Source organism: Muscardinus avellanarius, assembly GCF_963383645.1.
Source record: "Muscardinus avellanarius genome assembly, chromosome: 9".
In the NCBI taxonomy this organism is placed as follows: Eukaryota; Metazoa; Chordata; class Mammalia; order Rodentia; family Gliridae; genus Muscardinus; species Muscardinus avellanarius.
This window is the reverse complement of record NC_137795.1, coordinates 1,861,928-1,883,584: the sequence shown is the minus strand read 5'-3', so window position 1 is coordinate 1,883,584 and position 21,657 is coordinate 1,861,928. Positions and strand designations below refer to the sequence as shown.

The 21,657-nt window shown below is 38.3% G+C and overlaps 1 pseudogene across 1 annotated transcript in view; it reads right to left on the bottom strand.

Annotated features, from left to right (window-relative positions):
* Window positions 1-21,507, bottom strand: part of LOC308267249 (E3 ubiquitin-protein ligase Mdm2-like) — a 30,453-nt pseudogene extending 8,946 nt beyond the window's left edge. The window contains exons 1-3 of the transcript in view: window positions 21,353-21,507; window positions 12,593-12,778; window positions 4,057-4,231 (exon numbers count right to left, since the gene is read on the bottom strand). The product of the transcript in view is annotated as an E3 ubiquitin-protein ligase Mdm2-like (transcript). The remainder of the gene's footprint in view (window positions 1-4,056; window positions 4,232-12,592; window positions 12,779-21,352) is intronic.
* Between the last annotated feature and the right edge of the window lie 150 nt (window positions 21,508-21,657).

The window sequence follows — 21,657 nt, the reverse complement described above, 5'->3', positions numbered from 1 at the left end:
TGCTTGAAGATGGGGATTTGTATAGAGTACTGATTACCAACCCTTGGGGTGTTAAACATATTGAGGGACATGACTAACTTAATAGTAATACTGAGGAAGAGATGAGAACATAAATACCCAATTTTAATCTCCTTCTTTCTCCAATCTCCTTCCAGTGCTCCCTATAAGTCAGCCCCAACTGAAAACTGGAAAATCAAGGAGACTATAGATGCTGTTTATAGAGCTCAATCTCCTAGGACAACGATATGGTAAAGACAGGTAAAGTTGTGCCTAAAAAAAGCAACAAAAATATCCTATACACAACCCAGGAGTCTAAAGTTTTAGATAGACTTTTAAAAAATATGCGTTTTTTTAAAAAAAAAGAGCAAAGCACATTATAATCTTATATCATAATATAAATCATGTTGGCAGTGACATACATGGACACAATACTTGGTGCCCTCCTGCCTCTCTCCCCATACAGAATACTGAAATTGACTTTTGTATTTTCACATACGTACCCAAAGCCCAGATGGTGGTAATTCCTTCAGTGACCCTCACTCTTCCCCTTCCCCTTTGATGGAGACATTTGAGTTGCCATGATGAATTGACATACTCAGATTTGATCTGCAAGTTAGAATCAGAACTAAAACCAGAGACTTCCTCTCCATTTCATAGACATCTGCTGCCTCCCACATAAAAATATCTTGGGGAAACTGTCATGATTGGAAAAGACCTAATGGGATTCCTGGGTCAAAACAGAAAAATGAACATGCATAGTCTTTTCTGTTCTTTTTCTATTGATCATTTGCTCTGTTACAAACTGCCTTAAAAATAATGACATGTAACAGCATCCATTTTATTATTTAAGTTTATTTTATTATTTAAGCTCATAAGTTTATTAAGTCAAAATTTTAGACAGGAGCAATAATGACTTCTTTTTATGATTCTCAATGGTTGGGAGCTAGCTGGAAAGACTGAATTGCTGTTGAATAGGGAAAAGGCTAGAGGCCAGAATTATGGTCGAGTTTCCTCATTCACAGATTAGCTACCCAGACCGGGATGGCTGAAAGGCTAAGCAGAAACTCTCCATGAGCTTGGTACTTTAAACACAGAACAGGCTGATTCTGTGAGGGGGGAATGCCTAGAGGAGGCACCCAGAGGACCAACACTCCAAAGAGCAAAGCAAAATTACACTGCCCCTTCTGAATGAAAGTTCACCACGTCTCATCTGCTATATTCTTTTGGTTCCAAGGGTACTGCTAATTCTAGCCTATCCTTGAGAAGGAAAGAATTAGATGCTACCTGTTGGGGGAAGGGCAGTTTCAACTGTAGAAGAGCTTGTGGCATAGGGGATACTGTAGAGAAAGGCAATATTCTAACTTCTTTAAAAACACGTTTTTAAAAAAATCAAAGTGATTTAATAAAAATGAATTGACATTAAGTAAGGAAATTGAGTTGGAACTCCCCTGAGAAAGAAACTTAGGAATATTTTTGAAGGAAAGAAACTGAAATGAAGAGGGGTATTTGATGAGGTCAAATATGTAAAGCTAAATTTAGAAGATAGATAAAAGACAAGTCCAGAAAAAGATAACTTGCCTCTAGAAGTGGAGCGAAATTCAGGATTCACAGACAAGATGTTATGAGAGTAAAAAATGCAAAAATAGGGGTAGTGACTTCCCATGTATATATCACATAATATTCCTCTCATACTCTGTAGCAAAATTCATTTGAATGCATCATTTATGTGTCTGATTAAAAAAAAGAGTAGATTTGCTTCAGGAAATTAAGAAGCTTTTAAGAAGTATTTTGCTCCATACTATCAGTTGATTTGAATAGGCCAGCATAAATATGACACTAAAACAAAGCAACAATATTACAATACCAATATCCTTAAGGGAGAAAGACATAAAAAGTTAACTGACATTCTCAAATATTAAATTGGGCTCTATCCCAGTGAAGTAAAATTAGCTCAAATATTTAAAACTAAGTTCATATAATTAACAGAATAAAAGAGAAATCATGACACAAAAATGATGAAATTTAATATTCTTCACGAGGAAAGCTTAAACAAACTAGTAATAGAAAAAATCAATTAAGATAAAGATTGGGAAGAAGGTGAGTACATCTGTCCTCATCATTCCTGTACAAGATTGTGCTTGAAACCGTGCCACACTAAGAGCTCTAGGAATCAAAGGCTTCCTACAAACATTCAATACAGAAAGCCAAAATGGAGACACTGGAGTAAACAAGTGTCTGGAGAGTTAAAAAAAAAAGGGTAAAAAATTGCTGTGGTATATTCATTTTAAAGGTAGGCTGAATAGTAAACACCTATAGCAATTGTAAATATCACTTTAAATAAACATTCTCTCTAATTTTAGAAGGTTCATTTAGAATGTAATGTTTTTTGTTGAAATTGGCCAAATACTTGATTTTCAAGCCACCTTCATTCCCTTCTGATTAGACATAAAAAATTTTTCATACCTATTTACAAAATATTATTTTATAGGATGTGTCTTCCCCTTGCTATGAAAATCACTTCTCAGTCTACTTACCTAACCCTGCATTTTTCCCTTATGTATATATGCATAGAGAGTGGCCTGGAATCACACTTACCTAATAAAATGCATTATATTTCTCAGCAGTGGGGTTTACTTTTATAATGCTTGAATTTTTACAATAGAATATATCATTTAGGCAAGGACAATAAAGAAGAAAGCTTTATTTATAAAAGATTCTTCCCCAATGTTTGAGAAATGCTTGAGGGCCCAAGGCAAAAGGGTTGCTAATTTATTGGAAAAAATTCAGAAGCAAATTAGAACATGGGGATGGCTGCTCATTGTCTTTGCTGCTATCCCTTAAAGGCAGGGCATTTGCTCTTAAAACTATGGCCTCCCCTTATCTCTTATTCCTAATACTCCTGGACCACAAAACACCACTGGGTACCACAGACACCCCAGCCTATACTCAGTGCAAAAAAACAACTGTTTAGTGGTTTCACCCTCAATTAAAATAGGCTTAAGAGAGTATTATGGTTAACATCTGGAACATCTCTCAAATATGTTGGAAGCCTGATTCCCAGGGCAGCAAAGTCCAGATGTTGAGTCTTGGGGAAGTAACTGGGCCATGAGGGCTCATTAACAGATTAATCCACTGGTGACTGAATAGACTGTTGAGAAGTAGTGAAAATTGTCAGCTGGAGACATGGATGGAGAAAGTAGGTCCCCAGAGGCATGCCCTTGAGGAGTATATATTCCCCGTGGTGTCTCCTACCCCTCCCCCTTCTCTGCTTCCCTACTGCTGTGAGCTGAGCATATTTCTGCCTTAGAGACAAACAACCATAGACTGAAACCTCTGAAACCATGAACCAAAATAAATCTTTCCTCCTTCAAATTGTTTTCCTCAGATATTTGTCACAGTGATATAAAGCTGAGTTAAGAAGAAGTGATATAAAGCTGATTAGAGAGTTTACAGGGTAAACTGTTTAGAGGAGTTAAACATAAGAATCTTCATTGATTATTATTCTAATAGTACTTAGATAAAAATGAGGAATAAAAGTGTGAATGATTACTTGGGGAAGTTAAGTCCAAGAAAGGATAATATTAGTACAATCAGGAAGTAAAAATGATGTCAGAAATAATATATTATGTGCATTTAACATATACAATGCATTCACCAATCGTTTGCCAAGAACTCGACACTGTATCTGGTGGTAAGTACTTGGAGTGAAAAGGTTAGCTTGTTCCTTTCCCAGTTGGCAGTTTAATTAGTAGTAATGGGAAAGCTAATTGAATAATCAAAAATTATGATCAATGTTTTGAAGGAAACAAATAGTGGTTGTTTTTTTAAAAAAAAATATAGTAATAGTAATGTGTAAAAACCCAATAGCGGGAGTGCTATATCATAGAGTAGTTCTATTTTTAGTTTTTTTTTTATTTTTTTATTGGTGCACTACATCCATACATCCTATTGGGGCAACCTAACTGAGGGGATGGGAGAGGGGAAGAGGGAAACTCTCTATTTTTAGTTTTTTGAGGAAACTGCATACTATTTTCCATAATGGCAATACTAATTTACATTTTCATCAGCAATAGATAAAGGTCTCTTTCTCCGTATCCACCAAGAGTCATTTTTTTCCATTTGATAATAGTCAACTGTGGTGAGATGATCGCTCATTTCGATTTTGATCTGTACCTCTCTGATGGAAATTGGGATGTCACCGTGACACTTGGACTCCATCTTTTTTGCATCCCTATTCACAATAATCAAGACATAAATGTCCATACATGGATGAAGAGATAAGAAAGTGCTGTATATATACATGACAGAATACTATGCATCTATAAAAAGGATGGACTCCTATAATTTGTAACGATCTGGATGGACCTGGGGATCATTATGTTATATGAAATAAATCAGACACAAAAAGATAAACATGATTTTATATATGAAATCTATGAGTTTATTTCATAGAAGTTGAGAGCAGATAGTGTTTACCAAGGACTCAGAAGAGGAGGAGGAGAGACTAGTTTTTCAATATGATGTTACAATTAGCTGAAAGGAATAAGTTCTGGTGCCTCACTGTACAGCAGAGTGAATGTAGTTAACCATAATGCATTGTTCATCCCAAAGGAGTTAGGATTTGAATGACTCATCATAAATAATGATGGTGAAAGTGATGGAAATGCTATTTTCTCTATTTTGATCATTATCCAGTGTGAAAATAAATCAGAGCATCACATTGTACTTCAATTACTATAATCAATGAAGAAACCAAAATAAAAAATTAGCAGTGTGGTCAGAGCAGCTCTCTCTGGGAGAAGGTAAACATTAGAAATGGCAACTATAGACTGAGTAATGAGCCCTGAAAAAAGGCCGAAACTGGAATTTCTCACAGAAAATGCAAAGACTCTAAAGCTGGGAGGGGTTTAAATGAATTCAGGGACCTGAAAGAGGGTGAGTGTGGTTGGATGGTTATAAGGAAAAGAGCTAATGATCCCTGAGTAAAATATCTGAAGACAGCCCAGACGAGCAATTCCATTCAAGGACAGCTTTTGAGCTACCAAGGCTGAAGAAGCAGATTCTATCTTCAATACTGTCTTAGAGGGCATTTGCTCTAGGTTTCTGTGCCTGGTTGAATGGTGGTCCCTCAAAAGATATGTCCATCAGGACCAGGGGATGGGGACCTTATCTAGAAAAAGCAACTTTGCCAGTGTAGTTAAGGGCCACAATATGAGACCACCCTAAACAAGTGCAGGCCCCAAAGCTAAAGTCAATTATCTTTAAAAGATAAGACACCACGTAGAGAAAGCCACGCGAAGATGGAAGGAGATGCAGAAGATACACTACTACAAGACAAAGAATGCATAGAGCCGGCAGAAGCTGAAGAGGCAGGGAGGGCCTCGCCCCCAGAGGCTGCAGAGGAGGGCTGCCCTGCCAAAACTTGAGTTCAGGCTCCTGGCACCCAAAGCTGGGAGAGTGTCAGTTTCTGCTGTTTTAGGCCACACAGTTTGTGGTGATTTGTTATGGAAAACAACACACTTGCTGATGTTTCCAACTCTTTTTCTTTCTCAAATTCTTTCTCTTAGAACAACCTGAAAGCAGCAGGTGATAAGATGAAATGGGATGGGCAGGAAAGCTCCCAAGAACAAGAGGCTTGAATCCACTCCTACTCATGAGTGCACTAACACTGATCAAAAACACAACCAAAGCTCCCGTCCCCAGGCTATAGGACTCTCTCGCATTGGCACTCCAAAGAGATAGAGGAGTCTTTGCCTTTCGTAGACCCTGGCTCCTTAAATATGCTTTGTTTAATGCTCTGGGATCTTCCTATTTCCTTTCATCTATGGTTTAAACGGTTTGTATGAAGTCTCCCAGGAAGCCTTTTTTTGCTGTGCTCTTGTCCCATTGCTTTATATGTCTTCTAGTGTCCTGCAGGGTGTTCTCTGGACTCCAGAAATCTGGGTGTACCTCAGGAGGAATGATTTCAGCTTCAAGGTTTTAGAGTAGAGTTTTCAACTCCAATTCTCTATAGTATCATCTACTCCCTGAAGAAACCGAAGTTGGGTTTGACGCAGCCATGGGCGATTGTCCTTGAAGTCTACTTGTTCTTGCTGACTGGATTGTAAGAACTCTGGGCTCCACAGGGGACCCACCAGAGAGTGCTCTCCTCTGCCTCTGCAGAGACATGAAAGGGGCCCTAGGGTGCATCTCCTTGGCTCACAGGGAAGTTCTAAGTCACTCAAGGCATGACCGCGTCTGCAGAATACAGAGAACGGCTGGGTGGCTAGAATGTTTCCTCCTCTGGTGATTGTGGAGTAGGTTTGGTTTGCACAGTAGGAATGTGTCTGCCTGCCAGGCTTTAAGGAGTCTCACTCAGAATGGGGCTGTATGCAGTGTTAAGCAGAGTGAGAGAATGACTGCTCAAACCAGGCCAACAAGGAGCCCGGCTTCCAAGGTTGTGACTGGGGTGAGAAGCCAGAATGGCAAGGGGGAAGGAGTCAGAGTGGGAAACCTGGGTCATGAGCAGAAGGGGTTCATAGCCAGGACACAGAGGAAGCTGCTGCCCACCGCTGAGTTCTCAGTACTAAGCTCCACAACATGGAGGAAAGCCAGCTGGACCCCAGGCCTCAGAGCAGAAGCTGAGAGGAGCCTGAGCCTTCATTTGCTCTTCATTGGGGCGACCGGCATATGTGTCGAGTGACAGTGTCCCTCTCCTGCCTTTCTGCATCTCACACCTTCACTACCAGGATAAGCAAAGAACCAAAAATAGCATACAGACTTTTAAAAACATAGTAAAATGAAAGCTCACCTAATTATCTCCATAAAATTTTGGACCAATCAGAGAGGGGTTAGACTGCAGAAACAGTGACATCATCAGCCTCAGCTGGCTTAGTTGGCTTTGCATGACCAGTGTCCCAAGGAGCATGTCTTTGTGTGGATGCAGGAAAGTAGCTTTCTACAGATAACACTAACCTACCTTCATTTCCAGTGTGTGTGTGAGAGACCCAGGAGCCTTTAAGATACTGTGTATCTGGACTTCCCAGCCCAGTCTTATTCTTTTTGTTTCCTTAACTTGGTTAGGTTTTTTAAAACAAAACAAAGTCATTCAAGAAAATGATATGTACCCTCTTCCACTTTTCTTTAGTGACAATACAGCTTCCTACTCAGAAATGACATTTTTTAACACCATTTTCTCTAGGTATGACCTTGCAAATAGTTATCATGAAGAGAAGAAAAGTAGAAATCACAGGTGCCTGCAGGCCTCTGAGCTCATTTTAGCTTTCAGTCAGCTGCATTCAAAGAACAATGAAACCCTAGGGCTTCCCTGATCCCAGGTAGAGAAAAGTTCTCCGTCATATAGAACATCTACCTGAAATCAGTATGCAAAGAAAAAGAATAAACTCCTGTTGTAACTGGAGTCCACTTGTTAAGGCCACACAGCCTCTTCAGATTCATAATAGAAATGTGTATCATAGGCTCAGTCTGCAAGAAACAGTACTTATCCATATACCACAACAAGGGGCTATCTCCACGACACCCTGCATACTGCTGGGATTCTAAATCCTACCTCTCTGTGTCGACATTCATTTGTCCCAGCTCCAAAGCTTTAACCATGGAAAGCAGTTTGAGTTTGCCCCAAAATAGGAGAAAAAACATTAAAGGTTTTTAAGCAGGGAAATGACATGATCAGGCTTGTATTTGGGAATAATCAGTAGTGCATGTCTGAAAGCAGAGGCTAGGTTGAATGCTATCATGGGAATTGAAGGTCCTGGAAGTGTTAGAGAGAGAAATGGATGTATTCCAAACATGTCTAGAAGGAAAAAAGAAGGAAGGACACTAAATTTAGAGTGAGGCATCTGAACATTTAAGAGATGGGTGGAAGCAAACAGGGTCTGCTAAGGAGACTCGGAGAGACAAGCCCCTAGGGAACTAGGACAGGACCGCGAGGATGTTTTGCACACAGAAGAAAGGCAATAAGTGAGATTTTGAGAAGTGGGTTGTAAATAGCATCAGACGGAGCCTAAGAGCAAATACGTTAAGTATGACAAAATGACCCTGGTGTTCAATGAGAGCGTCCATTTGGCAGTGGGAGTGGAGATGGCTAACCCACATTGCAGAGGCTGAGGAATAGATACAGCATGAGGAAATGGAAGCAGAATACTCAGAAAGCTTTCAGGGCGGTTGATTTTGAGAGGAAGTGAAATAGCATAGGCAGAGAAGAACATAGGTTGAGGGTTTTTTTTTTGTTATTGTTTGCTTGGCTTTTGTTTTGTTTTGTTTTTACTATAAGAGTATTGTGCAAAAGCCATGGGAAGGGTAGCTGCAGAGAGGAGAGAGAGAAGGCAAGGGCGAGAATCCTGGAGGACAGAGTGGCGGGGAGTATGCAGTGCAGAGTACATTGAGAAATTAGCCACTGGCAGGATGAGGAGCCTCTTTTATGATAAAATGAGAAGGGAAATAGAGGGAGAACAAATGGGAATAATTTATGTTTGGCACATTAGATGTGAATGGATAATGGGAGCAAAGGAATTTATGTTGTCTTTAGAAGAAAAAAGAGAAAACATTTATTAAGCCTATGAGAGTTTTTATTAGCTAAAGGGAAAGCAAAAATCTTCTACCTACAGGGAATTTAGAGCAGACGTATACATGAAAATGGTCTGGGAAGGAACCAGACTATAATTTCAAAAAATGTTTGACTATGTAATCTGGTGGTTCATACAAGGACTTTGGAACCAGAGACAGACACAAGGTTTTACTCTCCAGTTGCATTATGTAATAACTGTATGATCTTGTACAACTTACGTGACTGTTCAAAGATACCAGTTCCTAATGCAGGGGGTAGAAGAATTGCATGTGGTGATGGAGAGACAAATGGTATAGGGACCACAATATTTGGGAGATGAATAGGAATTTAAATAAGAAAGCTGTTGGATATGAATGACAGATATGAGTAATTTATGTTCCAAAACGAAAGATGAGACAGAACATCGGAAGCACTAATGGAATATTGTATAATCATTTGCTTGTTCTTGTTATCAGTTTTCACAGAATGCTCACATATTTGAAGCCACCCACACTTTTATTATAACAAAGCAGGATTTTTTTTCTGCTTCTACAGTGTAGAAGCTTCTGGTAGTCAGCTCAGAGGCATGCGTTACATAGTTCTGTTCATGTGTGTGGCTTTTTTTTTCAATTTTTAAGGTAAAATATAGTTTTATCTTTAATATTTAAATTTTATACACTTGGTTTCTAGATACACTTTGAATAATGTTTATAATTTGCACAGAGCAAAAATAAATAAGTAAAAATATGGCAGGCATCGGCATTGCCACTATTACCAAATTTCCCGTTACTTCACAAATTTCGAGAGTAATTGTCGACTGACAGAAGTGATCATTATCTACCCTGCGTGATGATCAATACTTTTATTTATATTAACAGCTTGAAGCTGGAATTTTACTTTCTATTAAGAGAATTACAGCCGCCTTTAAATCAATGTTTAGGATAAAATATAAATGAGCATCATGCCCACTGAAACCCAGAAGTTGATTATACTTGCCTTGAAGAGGCTGATTGTATCAGAACGCTTTGCCAAACTAGAGATAAGGGCACCCAGTTAAAATGGCTCCCAGCCATGCAGACAAAATTCAGTGATCCATGGTAGAATCAGCCTTGGCCATTGTTCTAATTACACAGGTAAGGAAATCCTCAGATGTCTAGATGTGATGGACTGATAATACATCAAGCTTGAAAGATGGAGAATGCAAAAGTCCTATTAGGGTAAAGCTGATCAGAGAAAGCAGCTTAGAGCTGGTGCCAAAGGGAATCTTGATTCATCTAATATACTCAGTGTCACTCTCAAAATAGAAATTACACTTGCCACTTGGTTCCTAACAGAGTGGGATAATGTCGCCATCCCCAACACATGCAAATGCTTTGCATTTGTCAGAGGAAGAGAGATGGAAGAAATGGAAGTTCAGGGTAGAAGAGAGTTACACCTGAGGTGCCTCATTGCTCTTTCCACTGGAGTAACCTAGACTTTCTATATGACAGCTTAGAGGAGGGCATAAAAATTAGCCAGTCCTGCTAAAGGAGAGCCCCACAGCAGACATAACATTCTTCTCTAATAATCTACTAGTTCAGATTCAAGTGGATGGAGGAAGAGACTTCTCTTAGTGGAGGGCTGGCCTGAGTGTGCAGAAAGAAAAAGGCATTAGTGATGGCCTAGCCACTGCAAGCTCTAAGGGCCCTGATAGTCCTCACAGTTGACTCTACGTACAAATGTCAAGTCCACCTACATATTCTACGTGTTTCCATTTAGTGATGCTACTCTGGGCTCAGAGTGTGAAATAAAGAGTGTTCTGGCATACAACGAATTAATAAAATTCTCCCCTGCTATGGATTCTTGCTGCTCTTCAACTTAGATAATGATATATGAAGCTTGTTACGCTCTGGCTATTCAGTGAAAAATGAGTCTCATGAAAGGTGAAAAATTGGTAGAGCCTGAAGATTGTATTTGTATCAAGAGCCTCATATTCTTAAGGCTTAAAATAACCTCTTTGATTTGAAAAGCTGTAGGAAAATTACCCTAGTACGTCTTATAATTTCTATGCTTCTATATTTTAAAATGTGTTTTCTCAGACATTATTCCATTTGGCTTATAATAGTCCTATAAGAAACATAAATACAAAATGTCTAGGGCCTGGAACAAAAGCTTGGTCTTTCTCCCTTTAAAATAAACGGTTTTGTTTGATAATAAAAATAATAAATGTGCTTGCAGAAAATCTAGACAAACAAAAAGCTTTAGAACTAAAAAATCTTCATAAAAGCACCTCTGAGAGATAGGCATCATTACTCTTGTGATTTAACTTCCAATATACTCCTATCTGTTTCCCCTTAGTTTTCAACAATGTAAAACACTTAAAAGCCCCCAATGTCACATGTATAGTTTTTGGTTGTACTCGTATAATAAAACAACAACTACGAAAACCTTTATTACCCTGCCATTAAACATTCTTCAAATCAGTATATAATATGCATATATTATGCGGTACTGAGGATGGAACCCAGGGACATTCTACCTCCAAGCTACATCTCCAGCCCTATTTTTTATTCTTTATTTTGAAACAGGGTCGCACTGAGTTACAAAGGGCCTCACTAGGTAGCTGAAGCTGTCCTGGAACTGCAATCATCCTGTCTTAGCCTCCCAAATGCTGGGGTTACAAATATGTGACACCATGCCCAGCAAGTACATAATATTTTTAATCTGACTCTATAATGGATATACTCTAGGATATTTGGAGAGTACAGAAAAGTACTAAGTTAATTTATGTCGATGTCAATTATTGTCAGTGATGTCTTTAATGGCTCTAATCATGGTCTCTTAATGTTTTTTTCACTTATTACTGGATGTGTGTTGAAGTTTAAATACATGATCTTCTAAACCTGAGACACTATTTTCCATGTGGTTTAGTCTGTTGGTGATACTCTCTATTGAATTTTATATTTGATTTATTTTGTCTTTCATTTCATTTAGGGCTTCTGTTTGGATCTTTTTCGGGGTTTCATTTCTTTATTAGCATGACCTTTCACATCCTGTGTAGTCTTATTTTATTTTAAGCCCTTTGATCATATTAATAATTAAATTTCTGAATTATTCTGGTATTTTCTATACATCTCTATCAGTGACTTTCATTGTTATGGGGTGGTGAGTATTTATTGTTATCTTTTTGGCCTTTTTTCTTATGTTTTCAGGGTTCTTAGTTTTGTGCTTCTGCTTTCTCTTTCTATGAGAGTCCTGTGTCTAATAGTTATCTCTTTATGATAAAATATAAACCATGGGTAAAAGCATCTGTTCCATGTAATCAGGATTTTAAGTATGCCCCCATACATCTTTAGTAAAATATAGTTTCTGCAAATTACAATGATAGTTAAAGAGCAAAATATATTTTAACAATTACTATAAAAGTAATTATTAAAAATCTCTACTATTCTATTTTAAGAAGAAATGATAGTGGAATATTATGTATGATAATATGAGTATATTATAAATTAATATAAGTAAGTTGATTTTGGAGATGAAATAAAAGTAAAAAAATAAAGATAAAAAAGGAGAAAAGACATAAACATAATGGTGAAGGAATGGGGGACAGAAATGAAAATGTAGGAGGTCTTATAGAAAGTGAGAATTAAGATAGGAAGAAGGAATTTGATTTAAAATATTTTCTGTATGGCCACTACCAATAGGCAAAAATCAGTACCTTTTTATGTATTTTCTTCTAGATATATTTTACTTAATATAAGTAAAGGAATTGAAAGTGGCATATGCTTCTCTCCTCATAGAAATGCATTTATCACATAGATACGAGCTCTCTTTCTATCTTTGTGTGTACGTCTGTACACATATGTGCACTAAACACACATAATAAATACAAACCTGTGATTAAAGAGTACACTATTTTGTAACTTCACCTTTATTGAACAACCCGGTAAATATTTTTCTTGCATGCTTTTTACATATTATCTTATCCAACATGTAATTATAAAGCTATTAGAACATCAGAAAAGTATAAAAAATTCTATGTTACATATGTGTATATCTACCACCTACCAGTTTTCATTCCTGTTTGGCTGCTTGTCATTACTGTACTCTGGCATCACCAGCTGTACTTGCAGTGAGGGGATGTGGGTGCAGCTCACACTCTCCAAGGAAGTAAACACCTTCATACAGAACAGGTCCTCCTGCTGATGACATGGAGGTAAACAGGAGATTTTGGTGGGACACTGACAAGGTAGGCTGTAGAAGAAAATTATCTTGGTAACTTGTCCAAGGTCAATGTGCTATTATCCTGATTGTCATCAGGGTTCTTTAAAGCCTTTCTGTTTGATGTGTGTGGCTCTTTGACTTTCATAGAGCAAGGGGAAAGAAGAATTTTCTGGAGATCAGCTAAATATGCTAAAATTAATTACATTGCGAAGAAATGGATTTTGTTCTTGAAATGGTTTGGAGTGAACATTTAGCCTTTACATTAGATAATCTAAAACCTACAAAAACTCTGTTCCTTGATGATGTAATGATCTAAGGGATCATTATCCGAGGTATCAAGCCTCAGACACAGTAGGATGGAATAGTCATTCATACCAAAGGAACACATTGGCCATAAAAATGTACCAGTTTGGAACAAAATACCACACTCAAATTCTACATAAAACTATCTATGCCTGTGATCTAAGTGGTTCCCAAGCATCTTCAAAGTCATAGCAACAGAGAGCTGAGCTGGCTCCCCTGGGGCTGAATTCTCACCAAGTAAAACTAAGGGGACTCTGAAAGACCTCAGCTTTCCATCAAGCGGTAAGATTCTATTTGCCTTCACTCAGCAATAACATTTTCTTAACTTTGACCTTTTAATCTCAATTTCTCTTTCTCAAGGGTAGCACTAAATGGAAAAGAGCTTTGAGCTTCTTCTTACAAAGAATAGATTAGAATCATGAATACTGAAAATTCACCTTTAACAATGCTCTCCCCCCAACTCTGTTTTGTTTGAATTTCAACATAGTGGCAAATATCCTTCATTTCTCATGTTTGAGAGCAGAATTCAGAGGCTCATATGGATATTCAAATCATCATCTTCTTATCATTCACTATTCCTTTCAATTTGACATTCTTACCTCTCTCCTGATGAGCAAAGTAAATTTGGTCAAGATAAAAAGATGAATAAAATAACAGTCAAGGTGGCCTAATAAAAAAACCACTCATTAGATGGCTTTCCTGATTTTACAATATGGTGTTTTTAAAATGTATGCTGCCTTCATGGAATTTAAAAAGTTCAATCTTCCTCCTTTTTCTTTTGAAACTCCCTGCAAAGTGAAAGCTATCCAGACAAGATGACTGAAGGGTGCAGCGTGGTTATATCAAGGTCCCTTAACTCTCATTCTTCTAAAATGAAATTATGAGAAAACTGCTCACCTGAGGAACTTTCCAGGAAGTAATGGGGCAAAGCTCGTTAATCAGTAGAACGTTGTTTACTGGAGTCTGCTCTTAGCTCTCTAAGGACCAGGTTCTCTGCCTTCAGGATACAGAGGCACCTCTACAATTCTCACTCATAAAAAATGAAAAATCACTGCATGAGAGTGAAGTTGATGACCTTTGTGAAACTAATATAAAGTGATCATTTTCCCCTTTCACAAAGCACTCAGATGAATGGGAAGGACTAAATCACAAAATTCCCAAAGGCTGTTCCTTCTCTCACACAAGAGTCAACTCATCTGAGTTCCAAGTTTGCACTCAGAGAAGCTTCTTTTGGCCAGTGTCCATACACTTCTCATATAGAGTTCATGAAGTTCTACAGAAATATATTTTTTCTGAAAGAACCAGGGAAGTCACCATATTTGACTTAGATCAATTTTGCCTCTTTCTTTTTAATTAATAATGTGTACATTATTTGTACAGTGCTGAGCCACCTTATTTTGGATATGTAATTTTCTGGGAAAATCATTTCTTCCAGCAAATTAAAAAAAAATAGAGATGGACAGAAAGGTAGAACTTCTGGAAAAGTAGGCCTTCCTCCTACTGAAGCAAATATGAAAACAGATCTCAGCAGATTTTTAAAACTATATTTAAAATATATTTAGGTTCTACTGTTTATTTCCCCTGATCCTAATTAAGCAGTCAAAACTCTCAGGCCTGTCTAATTATCTAAGGATAAGATTCTGGGAATTCAGCATTTTAGACTGTCTGCAGGAAATCAACATAAGCAATTGTCGTCATGATTTTCCTGAGAGACCAAATGTCGGCACCTACCAAATTTCCTGCTTAATTGAGTTCTAGAATTCTTTCTAAATTCACAGTATCAGGCATTTTCTCTGCTTTAATGCCTGGTCAACATGGAAAATCAAGACAAAAATCTCGTAATATTTTGTGACAGTTTGGGGCCACAGGGTCACGTTTCCTCACATGTAAAATGAGTATGTGATAAACATGTTGTTTCACGCTTCATTCTTCCTTCCTGGCTTTTGCTACCACTTACCTGATATTCTCTTGCTGCCGTCTACATCTTTATTTTAATAACAGCTATGGTTCTGATATTAAGCAATTTCAGTTAGTCCTGGTGAATCACACAAAGTTAGAGTGGAAGAAAAATTTGGAGGTTCGCTAGTCAAAACGTTTTCTTTTTTTAAATAAAAATTAAGCCTCTGAAATTAACATAATTTTTCAAAGGTTTCACCGTCTATTTTTGACAAAAACTTTGTGCCCATCTCTGACTCAACACTGCACTCTTGACTCATACACCACTGGTTCAAAATATTTTTAACCAGTGGATTCTCTGCTTCGGAAATATGAGGGAGGCAGTATATTAAGATACATTGAAAAGACAGGAGAGGCCTGGAAATCCATCTGCTCAGGCCCTGCATTCACTTCCTGCCCTGTCCCACCGTCAGGAGGCTCTAGGGAAGCTACTGAACATGTAAGCAGAGGGAGACATGGGCACAGAACAGTCCAAGGAGAAGCATCAGGGAAAGGAGCTGAATGGACACGTCTCCAAAGATGATACACAACTGGCCCCAAAGCACACGAAATACGCTCAGCATCAATAATTAATTGGGAAATGCACATCAACACTACAATGAGATGCTGCCTTATACCCACTAGGATGGCTATGATTGCAAAAAGTAAAAGTGTGAGAATGTGGAGAAATTGGACTTGTGGGCATTGTTAGTGGGGATATAAATAGATATAACCACTGTCAAAATAAATCATGGCTGTTCCCCCTAACATTAAAAATAAAATTACTATAGGCTCAGCAACATATACCCAGAACTGATGAAAGGGCCTTGAAGAGATATTTGTACATGAATGTTATAACATTATTTCCATTACCTAAAACATTGAAGGAAACACAAGAAATAAACAAAATATGACATAAAGACACATATACACATGTACACACACACACACACACACACACACACATATACGGAACTATATTTTAGCCTTACAAAAGGACATTCTGTCATATTATGGCATAGATAAAACTCTTAAGGATGTTATGTTAAATAACATAAGACGGACAAATACTAGGTGGTTCCACATAGATGAGGTACTTAGAATAGGAAAAATCATAAAGACAAAAAGCAGAATGGTGGATTTCAGGAGCTGAGGGGAAGGTAAGTAGGGGTTCTTCTTTAGTGGATAAAGAGTCTCAGTTTTTCAAGAGAAGAGTTATAGAGATGGATAGTGGTGATGGTTACACAACATTACCAGTGTACTTAATACCACTGAATGTATACTAAGAGATGGTTCACATAATAAACTTTATGTATATCTTACTACAATAAAAACATTTTTAAATTGGGAAAAATAAGAGCCTTGATCACAACTGGAGGGCCACACTAATGCATATTGACTGTCTTGAGGCTCACTCAGCCTGATCTATAAACCAGTGCATATAAACCATATTAGCAAAGTGAAAAAATGCTAGCCACTCAGCATCCTACCCTCTAGAAAGACCTAGAAACTGGAATTTGCAACATTGCCTGATAGCGTGCTTATGTACAGGAACTAATGAATTTCAGTCTCAGCTTATTTTGAAAGAAATTACATAAAATATGGTTAACTTTAATGCTTTCAGCTAAATAGAATAAATTTAAGTTAAGGAAAATAAACTCCATGCAAAGAATAGCAACTTTGCCAATATTCTACACAAGAAATGTCAGTAACCCATAAGATAAAAAAAAAATTCAAAGGGTAAAGGGTGCACGAGTGTGTGTGTGTGTGTGTGTGTGTGTGTGTGTGTGTGTGTGTAAATGGTGTTGGTTTGGGAAAGTAATGTGACAATAGAAAAATACGTGTTAAAAGAGCCAATTAGAGCCGGGTGTGGTGGCGCACGCTTGAAATCCCCGCGCTTGGGAGGCGGAGACAGGAGGATCGCGCAGGTTCGAAGCCAGCCTCACTGGCTTAAGAGACCCTGTTTCCAAAAATGAAATAGGTCTGGGAGTGTAGTCTGGAGGTAGAAGGGTTTCCAGGAACCCCAGTAACGAAAAAAAAAAAAAAGCCAAAAAGCCAATTAGAAAAGGAATATATACAGACACATGCACACACACACATACACACACATACACTCAAAGACGTTTTTCTATCACTTAGCAGATGGAAAGAACTAAGAAGCTAAATCAATGTTATTTTCACTCACAGCAAAATTTTACTTCCTTTTAGTAGGGAAGATAAATATAGGAAAGAAAGAGAACATCTGGAAGATGACAAGAAAACAGGTTTAAAAGGCAACCCGCTTTCCACTGATGCATTCCCTAGTTCCTGCCTGGAATGTTCACTCTATTACCTCTGTACTCAGAAGATGGTGTCAATAGGCCTGTCTAATGTTTCCCTTTGCTGTGGTTTGAATCTCTACGTCTCTCCAAAAGTCCCATGTGATAGAATTAAAAGGTGCTATCACCTTCAAGTCAGTGGTCACTCACATGACTGGGCTGGTGATCTTAAAAGAGGTTAAAGGAAGCATTACACTCCTTTTTATTTTCTTCCCTCAGCCACGTGAGGATAAAGCAACAAAGATATCGTTTAGGAAGCTGAGAGTGAGCCTCTACCATACTCCACATGGACTGACACGTTGATTTTGGACTTCACAGCCTCCAGAAATAGGAGAACTAATTTTCCCTGTTTACACGTTACAAAGTCCAAGGTGTCGTGCTAGAGTATTATGAACAGACTATGGCTTTATTCAAGCTCAGCTTATGATTCAAAGCACAGATCATGAAACCACCACAGGAGGTCAGAGACCCAGACCTTGTTGGATCCTGGCTCTAGAACATCTTTCTCCTTTCAGAACTCGAGTTTCCCATCCTTTATGTATCAGGAAGAAGTTTGTGCACTCATGTTGCTAAATGTAATAGCTGGCAATTTGATGCTTACTACTCTGATTACTATTTCTGAATGATACAAGGATGGCAACAGGCATTATTTTTCTAGAGCCTAGAAAATAATAGAGAAAGGCCTTATATTGAAACTCAAAGAGCAGTGTTTAAATCATCTTCATTTCTGCATGGCTCACAGGAAGCTATCACATCATTTTCTAAGTGACTGTGTTTATTCATCTATGTACAATACTACATAGTCAAAAAAGATTCCAATATTTTTACCTCTAAATAATTTGATTTTTTTCTGATATTTTATGAGAAAAAAGTTTGGAAACATAAAATAAATATCAGGTCAAACTTCTTTGTGTCATTTACTATTAACTGGGAGAGGTGATGCATACCTGTAATCCCAGTATCTGAAGGGCTAAGACAGGAAGTTCTCAGGTTTGAGGCCAGTACACCTAAAAGTTAAAGTAACTTAGCAAAATTCTGTTTCAAAATTTAAGAGTAAATTTTGAAAAAGCACTTAAGGTGTAGCTCAGTGGTAGAATGCTCCTGGGTTCAATTCCCAATAGCCAAAATATATTATTTTATTCAACAAATACTTATATTATTCTTATTATACATAAAGGCTACTTTTAAAATTTTATAAGTATTAATTCATTTTATACACAACCATTTTTACAGATGACAAAACAGACACACAGAAATTAAGAAATTTGGCAAGGTCACAAGGCTAGTAGGTAGTAGTTTTAAAATTCAAATTAAGATATCTCATTCCACAGTTCCTGTTCCTACTTACTACATTATGCTGCATCACTGTAGATAAATTATTATTTAAAAATTTATCAACATTGTATAAATGAAAAAACTAAACTAACCCAAATCAAATAATGTACTGGGGGTACTTGAGAGCCAACAAGCAAAAGTTAGAATGATTTCCCTAATCTCCTCTTGACTGCTGGAATTGTGTAAGTACTTAATCCTCTTCATGCTGAGTATTAATCTTTAGCAAGTGGGTGTCTCCTGAAAATTCCGAGGGATAAACTAAAGTGGGTTTTACAGGCAGAAGCTATATTTTAATTGTGCTTTCTGAATTAAGAGGAGTGAATGAGGAAGTTTGGGGCTTCAGTCAAGTTCCCTTCCAATAGGCTATTTTTTTTTCAGTAGGCTTTCTCTAGCTTTACAGAGGCTATCTGAGCAGACTCTACACTCAGAATTATAAACATAAGGTTGCAGTGGCTATATATTTAGAGGTGGTCACTTTCATAGGACCATGGAAGAGACTTGCCATAAGTAGCTCAATTAGTTATGAAACCTACAAGGACTGTGTGTTTTCTTTGTTAATTTTAAAGAGAGCTGCCCCTTCTAATCACACTTGTCTGAAAGTCTGTTATCATATGAGTAAAACACAACAGAACAACAAACACCTGAACTGAAGCCTGGAGAGGACATCTCTTTGATAGAGGCAACTCCATCTTTGTGGCCTCAGCGCACATGTGTCCTTATAATAGGAAGAAAAAAAAAATGCCCTGTAGAAGGAGATAAGAATATAGAGGTGATGTACAGAAGAAAGTGGAGAGAACTGGTAGAAAGAGAAATTGTCCTACTTCGGACCCTCCAAAGTCCTACAGAGCCAGCCTTGTGTCCAGTATCTCCCCCAATCACTCAATCTCTCACCTGAGTACAAGAATATGGATTACCTGGATGAAGTCATAATTCCCAGTTCTCAAACTCTACACTGGTTTAAAATATTTACTCAAACCCTTTAATATCAAAAGTAGAACGGAGATGTTGAGTGTAAAAAAAGTGGGGTGCTGGAAAGACAGAAAAAGGAAAAAGTCCTGTTTTGTGACTTTGACAATTGCCTGGGTGAAAATACCTCCATCATTGATGATTTCAGGTCCTAATGAGACTTCCCTGAATGCAGAGTCATTCATTCTGTCTTGAGCCAACACATACCTCACACCAGATGAGCTTCTTGTTCCCTTCAGATCAGTGGACTGTATCTGTGGGAACTTAATTTAAAATCCTACGAGCCAGCAGGTGATACACACTTCAAAAACAATAGACTTGTTTCAATGACTTTTTCTGTCCACCAGAAGTGATAAAGGTTATGGCTATACTCAAGTAACGGTCATGAAAATATAAGGCTATTGTATGTCTCTGTTTAGTGTAATAGTACCTTGACCCACTGTGGTTTATACAGGCCTACTACACTAACCAGGTCTGTACCACCCAGGGGCTGGAATATACCATCCAATCTGAAATATAAGTTATGGAATAAACAAAATACTCCTTTCTCACTGGAAATGGCTACTGTAGGTAGAGTTGGAAAACAGAACTTGAATCTGTTGTCAAGTGGGCTTCCAAATAGAAAAGTCCCTGGAAGTAAGGAGTCAAGAAATAGGCACTCTTAAATGGTAATCATGAAGGAGAGGAATGGAAAGTCAGTGCTGTGCGCAGGTGGAATGGGCCCCAGGGGAGTTTAGAAGAGGGAAATGTTGGAGAATGTGACTTAAAATCAAACATATTTCTAGCCTGAATAAGCAATATTAGATCCCCCCAAAATAAAAACAGTTTCTGAAATTTTCTATGGGTTTTGAGCCTGCTAGGGGGTGAGAATGACAGTATAGAGAAGCAGAGATAAATGTTGCTTCAACGGGCAGCTTTTCCCAAGAGGGAGAAGAGAAGGAGGAAGAAACATTTCCCATATGTAACTCGTTCATGAAATAAGTCACTCAAGCAGCCAGGCCTGGTGTGCTAATGGATGCCTCTCCATCTGGAGGAGGAGGGAGGGATCAGCTCCACACCCTTGCCATGCCTCAGTAATTCTTGTCTCAATCTATTAAGTTTGGCCATGAAACCTTTGGCCATGAGTAATATGGATGCTTCCTCAGAGAAGAAGATCAGCATGGACCTACCAGGAAGGCCTCTCCCCTCATTAGATACCCCCCCAACGTGGACATCCGCTTCTTTACCTATCCTTACAAGACCTCTGGTAGGCGATATTTAATTTGTCTCTATCATGTTTAGAAATTGTTCATACCAACTAATTAGTTAGACCATCCCCAAGGCTGTTGAATTGCCACGGTTGAAAATTTGCTGTTTATTTTATTCCTCATTCCATATTGGGTCCAGTCAGAATTTCAGAGATGCTCCAATAGAAACAAATGAATACAATTCCAACCAGATAGAAAGATCCCGAGTTTGATTATTAGAACGTCTCTCTTAATCAGATTCCTTAGAGAAAATAAAGTTCACACATTATCATCCTGGTTTGTTAAAGTTATGCCTTATGACATGGGGACTCAAAATGGTGATGGAGGCATGCAGCATATCTCACTAGCTGAAGCAAATTAAGTTCAACTACTGAGAAGGCAGCGTCCTAATAAAGAAAATTAAATCTAGCTTACAACCCAAAAGAGACTCGGGGACTACGGCAGAAGAAATCCAGTAACTCTGACCTGCAAGATTCTCCACAACACACACAAAAACTCACAAGCAAGCTGCAGACACAGGCAGCCGCGGTCGCCAGCCCAAAGAGGCTTTTTGGGAGCGGCAGTTCGTGGCAGTCTGATTTGCCCAAGAGTCTGAAAGTGGCCACAGAGCTCTGACATCTTCAGCTGCGAGCTCACCCGAGCACGTGAGTGGCATCCTTTGCTCACCAGAGGAGGCACTCGCAGAGGCGCAGGGAGACCTTCAGGGCTTTGGAAGCAGACAAGCTAACTGTGCGAGCAGAGAATCAGCAGAATATGGAAGAGCTGCCAGAACTTCAGAGCCCCAGACTGGGCTGCCAGGTAACAG